Source organism: Mustelus asterias, chromosome 8 (genome assembly GCF_964213995.1).
Source record: "Mustelus asterias chromosome 8, sMusAst1.hap1.1, whole genome shotgun sequence".
Taxonomy (NCBI): domain Eukaryota; kingdom Metazoa; phylum Chordata; class Chondrichthyes; order Carcharhiniformes; family Triakidae; genus Mustelus; species Mustelus asterias.
This window is the reverse complement of record NC_135808.1, coordinates 125,199,101-125,207,184: the sequence shown is the minus strand read 5'-3', so window position 1 is coordinate 125,207,184 and position 8,084 is coordinate 125,199,101.

Below are 8,084 nucleotides of genomic sequence, written 5' to 3'. Positions count from 1 at the left end.
GGAAATCATTGGAAATTACAGTTGAATCAATCATTTTCGAACAGGTAGTTCTTCATTCAACTTAACGAGTGACAGTTACAAGGAGTTCCACATGAAATGTGTACTTGTTAAATGTATTGTAACAAAAGTGATTGAGGAGTCTGTAAACGTAGATCTGGAGGGCCCAATATTAAACAGATTCTACAAAATACCAGTGTCACTGCACTATGATTTCAACCTTGTGACTTCTGGCAAATCCCTCTGTTATTCCACTGGCTTTACATTTATCCCGTGCTAACCATATTTAAGTGTTGTCTTGGGTGGTAGACGCACCCAGCATCCCCCGACTCCAGCAACAAAGAGGTTTCCCTCCCTTGCCTCGTGCCTCCATTTTGATGCTCTGGCCTCATTTGACTTTGTTTGTCTTTGTGTTGGCCTCATTCCAACACAGCTCACCAGATGGACGTCCACTCAAGAGGGCACGGATACCACCAGCGTAGACACACAAAAATAATTCAACATAGAAGCAGGAGTAGGCCATTCGGCCCTTCGAGCCTGCTCCGCCATTCATTTTGATCATGGCTGATCATCAAATTCAATATCCTGATCTTCCCTTCCTCCTTGATCCCTTTAGCCCCAAGAGCTACATCTAATTTCTTCTTGAAATCACACAATGTTTTGGCCTCAACTACACTCTGTGTTGGTGAATTCCACACATTCACCATCCTCTGGGTGAAGAAACTTCTCCTCGCCTCAGTTCTAAAAGGTTTGCCCCTTATCCTCAAACTATAGTTCTGGACTCCCCCCACCATTGGGAACATTCTTTCTGAATCTACCCTGTCTAACCCTGTTAGAAACCAGAAAATCCCACCCGAGGTCAATGGACCTTTCCATGGTCCACCCCTTACCCGCTACGGTTCCTATGGCGGGCGGGATGGGAAAATTTGCTCCATTGAGTTTATTCACAATTGAGATCAATAGATTTTTGGGAGCTCAGAGAATCACGGGCTATAAGGACATGGTGGGAAAATTGAGTCGAGGTGGAAGTTCAGCCATGATCCTATTGAATGGGAGAGCAGGTTGAGGGACCAAATGGCTTACTCCTGCTCCTCTTAAGTTCCTAAGAGGATAGGTTTTGAAAGAGTGGAAGTGGAGAGGATGTTTACTCTTGTGGGAGAATTCAGAACTAGGGGTCCCTTTTAAAAAAAATAATGGGGCGCCCATTTAGGACGAGATGAGGAGAATTTCTTTCTCTTTCAGAGGGTAATGGAACTTTCCTCTTCAAAAGGCAGTGAAAGCAGATTCTGTGAATATTTTAAGGCAGAGCTAGATAGATTCTTGATAAGCAAGGGCGTGGTGCGGGGGCTGCATCGAGGGAAGAGTAGGCGGGAATGAGGAGTTGAGACCGCAGTCTGATCAACCATGATTTTATTGAATGGTGGAACAGGCTCGAGGGGCCGAGTGGCCTACTCCTGCTCCTCATTCATATGTTTGATAATCATAGAATCGCTACAGTGCAGAAGGAGGCCAGTTGGCCCCTCAAGTCTGCACCAACTCTCCAACAGAGCACCTTACCCAGACCATATCCCGGTAACCCCATGCATATACACTGGAAATGCCCCTAACCTACACATCTTGGGACACTAAAGGGCAATTTAGCATGACCAATCAACCTAACCTACACATCTTTGTTTGTTCTATGTTTCTATGTCTGATTTCAAGAAGAAACTAGATATAGCTCTTGGGGCTAAAGGGATCAAGGGTTATGGGAGGAAGGGAAGATCAGGATATTGAATTTGATGATCAGCCATGATCAAAATGAATGGTGGAGCAGGCTCGAAGGGCCGAATGGCCTCCTCCTGCTTCTAGTTTCTATCTTTGGACTGTGGGAGGAAACAGGAGCACCCGGAGAAAACCCACACAGATACGGGGAGAACATGCAAACTCCGCACAGTCACCCAAGGCCGCAATTGAACCTGGTCCCTGGTGCTGTGAGGCAGCAGTGCTAACCACTCTGCCATCCTGCCGCCCTCTATGTTCTATGTATGTTGATATCTTTTATATCCACCTGAAGGGGCAGGCAGCTCTTAGTCTGATGTTCCCCATCTGAAAAATAGCAGCTTGGACAGTGCAGCACTCCCTCAGTACGGTACTAAAGCGTGAGATTGGATTTTTGTTCTCAGGTCCTGGAGTGGGATTTGAACCACGATGTCCCTGGGGCAACTTTAAGAATGGCACAAGAGCCAAGAGTTTCTGACCCAAACTAGAGGCGACAAGTCCAGGAGCAGAACATCCCAGGAACACAGCACCCTTGGTAGATTATTAGATTAGAGAGGGTAGATTATTTTTTTAATATTCATTCGTGGGACATGGGCGTCGCTGGCTGGTCAGCATTTATTGCCCATCCCTAGTTGCTCTAGGAGGGCAGTTGAGAGTCAATAACATTGCAGTGACTCTGGAGTCACTTGTAGACCAGATCAGGTAAAGACGGCAGATTTCCTTCCCTGAAGGCCATTAGGGAATCAGATGGGTTTTTCTGACAATCGACAATGGTTTCATGGTCATCAGTAGATTCTTAATTCCAGATTTGTTTTATTGAATTCAAATTCCCCCATCTGCCGTGGCGGGATTCAAAGCCGGGTCCCTAGAATATTAGCTGAATTTCTGCATTAATGGTTTAGTGATAATACCACTAGGCCATCGCCTCTGGGAACGGCAAAGCCAGGCAGCAGTCCCCAGTATTCGCGCGGGGGGGATGCATGTGATGAGGGTGGGGTCATGGTGCACCAGTGGCCATTCCTGCCAGAGCACCCTCAGTGGTGTGCCCATCAAGGAGGGTCAACCCCGGAAGCTGCTGGGCAGCTGCCAGGTTCTCTCTGACATTGCAGCACTCCCTCGCTACTGCAGGCTCATAAGACCATAATACCTTAAGACATAGGAGGAGAATTAGGCCACTCGGCCCATCGAGTCTGCTCCGCCATTCAATCATGGCTGATATTTTTCTCATCCCCATTCTCCTGCCTTTTCCCCATAACACCTGATCCCCTTATTAATCAAGAACCTATCTATCTCTTTCTTAAAGACACTCAATGACCTGGCCTCCACACCCTTCTGCGGCAAAGAGTTCCACAGATTCACCACTCTCTGGCTGAAGAAATTCCTCCTCATCTCTGTTTTAAAGGATGATCTCTTTAAGCTGAGGTTGCGGCCTCTGGTTCTAGTTTTTCCTACTAGTGGAAACATCCTCTCCATGTCCACTCTATCCAGGCCTCGCAGTATCCTGTCAGTTTCAGTCAGGATCCTGCAATGGAATATCAGCTCAAACCTCTGGAGTGGGACTTGAACCATTGACCTTTTGACACAGCAACAAGAGTGCTTCCAGTGAGACACAGCTCGCACCTAATAGGGTGAACTAATATACTTACGGTGCTTCACACGCTAAAGGTAAATGTGTTAAGTTTCAAATTTCACGGGTGAGTGCTAAAATAAAAATAGTCAATTGGATTTTATGTTTCATTAAATTTGTGGAGGCAATCATGCTGCTGCCTTTCCCGCGGTGACACTGGGGTAACCCAGCATCAGCGCTATTGATTCAGTTAAAATAAGCAACTGAAGTTCACCTTCTTTGCAAGTTCCACATTTGAATAACATCGAGGGAACTAACATCATTGGACAAGATTCAAGCTCAAAAGAACAATCAGATGTCTGACATTGAACAAAGATAATGAGGTGCCCAGTGTAGTCAGACGCTGCCGAGGAGGCAGCGAGACATTGTTCACAACAGCTCCTGAGAGGAAAATAAAGTGAAAAAAGTCAATTTCCTCTGACTGCGGGAATAATTAATGCTATAATAGGAGCTACGCAATACAACGGCTTTTTGAAATTGTGCGAAATGATTAACTGTTCAGAAAGAATCAAATGTCCTTGTCCATGAAACCGCAGAAAGTTAACATGCAGACACTGAAAGCAATTTATTGCAATGGAGTAGGGGTATAAGAGAATCCTTGCTGCAAATGTACTGGGCTTTCGTAAGACCACACCCGGAGTACGGTGCACACTTTTGGTTTGCAGCCTTAAGGAAGATACGATGATCTTTGCAGAGACCAGTAACTATTTCCTAAGAAATCCTAAATCCCAGCTATTTACTAAAAGAATGAAGCCACAAAATTCCGCAGTGTGAAACAGAAGAAGTCTTAAGGTCGACACTCTTGCGAGTATCTTGTTCGAGTTTTTACGTCGCTCGTCGATATATGCCGCGCGCACTTCAGAATGGAATCTGAGTGACTTCCACCAGCTGGTAACCACAGCCCTTAGGCGTATGTTAGAAACAGGGGGTTGATCTTGAGTAGGATATGGCCTCTACCACAGAGTTTGCAGACAAGCAGGATGTCACACCACTGAAAATGGAGCCAGGTAAGATTAGTTTTTGTTTGATTGTCTGGAGATATTTACCCATAAACTCATCACGCGAATACGCGGTGATGTTTTAACAGCAAAACTCCAACAGTACAACTGGCAACACAACAGATCCAAGATTTACAGTTACACGTGAGACTCTACTCGCGCAACCCAGGAGTAGTACCGTTCGCCGTCTAACCAATCCCGACTCTTCGGGGCATGGTAGACTTTGGTCTCAGAAGTAAAGTCTTTAGGTTCCCGCGAACCTTTTCCTTGTCGTCTTCCACCAGTATAGTGATCTCCACGAATGTTATGGGACACCTACAACCATTCATTTCTTCACACTGGGCCCTGGTCTTATAATCATCGACTTTCCTCATTGACTGATCGTGGGGGTCCTGCAACCATGCCAGGCGCGATGCACATCGTTTCAGTGATCGAATGCACATCACCAACTATCCCCAGAACAAGTCGCATACGCCACCTGTCACATGCTTAATTTTTTTAAAAACGGGTTCGAAGGCCCAGGAGTGGGTTTGGCAATTCTCGGCCAGTCGTATTTCCAGTACATAACCACATCTGCCAGTGTTGTGGCCTGCTGAAAACCCTGATTACTTCATAGAACACAAAAACAGAAAAATGCTGGAAAATCTCAGCAGGCCTGACAGCATCTGTGAAGAGAAAGTAGGGCCAAGGTTTCGAGTCTAGACGACCCTTCGTCAAAGCTGACGGACGGAGTTGCAATGGAGTTGGAGTATAAGAATTAGGAGCAGGAGCAGGCCATCTGGCCCCTCAAGCCTGCTCCGCCATTCAATAAGATCATGGCTGATCTGATAGTGGGTTCAGTTCCACTTACCCGCCCACTCCCCATAACCGTTAATTCCCTTAATGGTTAAAAGTCTATCTATCTGTGACTTAAACACATTTAACGAGGTAGCCTCTATTGCTTCATTGGGCAGAGAATTCCAAAGATTCACTCCCTCTGGGAGAAGAAGTTCCCCCTCAACTCTGTTCTAAATTGACTCCCCCGTATTTTGAGGCTATGCCCCCTAATTTTTGTTTCGATTGTAAGTGGAAATAACCTCGCTCCTTCTACCCTGTCTAGCCCCTTCATTATCTTATATGTCTCTACAAGATCTCCCCTCAACCTTCTAAACTCCAATGAGTACAGGCCCAGTCTACTCAATCTCTCCTCATAAGCTAACCCCCTCATCTCTGGAATCAACCTGGTGAACCTTCTCTGTACCCCCTCCAAAGCTAATATATTCTTTCTTAAATAAGGGGACCCCACTTGGAGTATTGTGCTCAGTTCTGGTCGCCTCATTACAGGAAGGATGTGGAAATGATTGAAAGGGTGCAGAGGAGATTTACAAGGATGTTGCCTGGATTGAGTGGCATGCCTTATGAGGATAGGCTGAGGGAGCTCGGTCTTTTCTCCTTGGAGAGACGTAGGATGAGAGGAGACCTAATAGAGGTATATAAGATGTTGAGAGGCATAGATCAGGTGGACTCTCAGAGGCTTTTTCCCAGGGTGGAAATGGCTGCTACGAGAGGACACAGGTTTAAGGTGCTGGGGGGTAGGTACAGGGGAAATGTTAGGGGGAAGTTTTTCACACAGAGGGTGGTGGGCGAGTGGAATCGGCTGCCGTCAGTGGTTTTGGAGGCAAACTCAATAGGGTCTTTTAAGAGACTCCTGGATGAGTACATGGGCCTTAATAGGATGGAGGGTTATAGGTAGGCCTAAAAGGTAGGGATATGTTCGGCACAACTTGTGGGGCCGAAGGACCTGTTTTGTGCTGTAGTTTTTCTAATTTTCTATGTTTCTAAAATTGTACACAGTACTCTAGGTGCGGCCTCACCAGTACCCTGTACAGTTGCAGCATGACCTCCCTGCTTTTATACTCCATCCCTCTCGCAATAAAGGGCAACATTCCATTTGCCTCCTTGATTACCTGCTGCACCTGCAAACTGAGTTTTTGTGATTCATGCACAAAGACCCCCAGGTCCCTCTGCACAGTAGCATGTTGTAATTCTTCACCGTTTAAATAATAGTCCATTTTACTATTATTCCTTCCAAAGTGGATAACCTCACACTTACCAACGTTATACTCCATCTACCAGATCCTTGCCCACTCACTTAGCCTATCCAAATCTCTCTGCAGACTCTCTGTGTCCTCCACGCAATTTGCTTTCCCACTCATCTTTGTGTCATGAGATACTTTGTGTCATCTTTGTATAAGAGCTGAGAGGTCCGTCCGCAAGCTGAACCCAGACCTTCCTGTCGCTTGCCACTTTAACACACCACCCTGCTGTCCTATCCACATGTCCGTCCTTGACCTTTTGCAATGTTCTAGCGAACCCCAACGCAAACTGGATGAACAGCACCTCATCTTCCAATTGGCCACTTTACAGCCTTCCGGACTAAACATTGAGTTCAACAATTTCAGAACATGAACTTTCCCTCCACCTTCATCCCATTTCCATTTATTTTATTGCATTTTCTTTGATTTCATTCTCCATTTTATCGCTTTCCTTCTTTCCACCTCCCCCCCCGCGACTCTCCCAACCGACCCCCCCCACGCCCCCAACCCCCCACCCACTGATCCCCACCCCCTTCAGGCCAACTGCCACATTCTTCAGACAGTCCCTTAACAATCTGTACCTCTGTTCTGCCATTCATGCATTCGGATCGCTTAATGGACACTTTTAGCACCTTCTCAGCCTTCTGTATCCTCATTTACATTCCCTTTGTCCAATTCCATCACCCCTCATAGTATAAACCTCTGCTGACTCTTGTTCCCATGATGTGGAGATGCCGGCGTTGGACTGGGGTAAACACAGTAAGAAGTTTAACAACACCAGGTTAAAGCCCAACAGGTTTATTTGGTAGCAAAAGCCACACAAGCTTTCGGAGCTCTAAGCCCCTTCTTCAGGTGAGTGGGAATTCTGTTCACAAACAGAGCTTATAAAGACACAGACTCAATTTACATGAATAATGGTTGGAATGCGAATACTTACAATTAATCAAGTCTTTAAGAAACGAAACAATGTGAGTGGAGAGAGCATCAAGACAGGCTAAAAAGATGTGTATTGTCTCCAGACAAGACAGCCAGTGAAACTCTGCAGGTCCACGCAACTGTGGGAGTTACAAATAGTGTGACATGAACCCAATATCCCGGTTGAGGCCGTCCTCGTGTGTGCGGAACTTGGCTATCAGTTTCTGCTCAGCGACTCTGCGCTGTCGTGTGTCGCGAAGGCCGCCTTGGAGAACGCTTACTCGAATATCAGAGGCCGATTGCCCGTGACCGCTGAGGTGCTCCCCAACAGGAAGAGAACAGTCTTGCCTGGTGATTGTCGAGCGGTGTTCATTCATCCGTTGTCGCAGCGTCTGCATAGTTTCCCCAATGTACCATGCCTCGGGACATCCTTTCTTGCAGCGTATCAGGTAGACAACGTTGGCCGAATTGCAAGAGTATGTACCGTGTACCTGGTGGATGGTGTTCTCACGTGAGATGATGGCATCTGTGTCGATGATCCGGCACGTCTTGCAGAGGTTGCTGTGGCAGGGTTGTGTGGTGTCGTGGTCACTGTTCTCCTGAAGGCTGGGTAGTTTGCTGCAGACAATGGTCTGTTTGAGGTTGTGCGGTTGTTTGAAGGCAAGAAGTGGGGGTGTGGGGATGGCCTTGGCGAGATGTTCGTCTTCATCA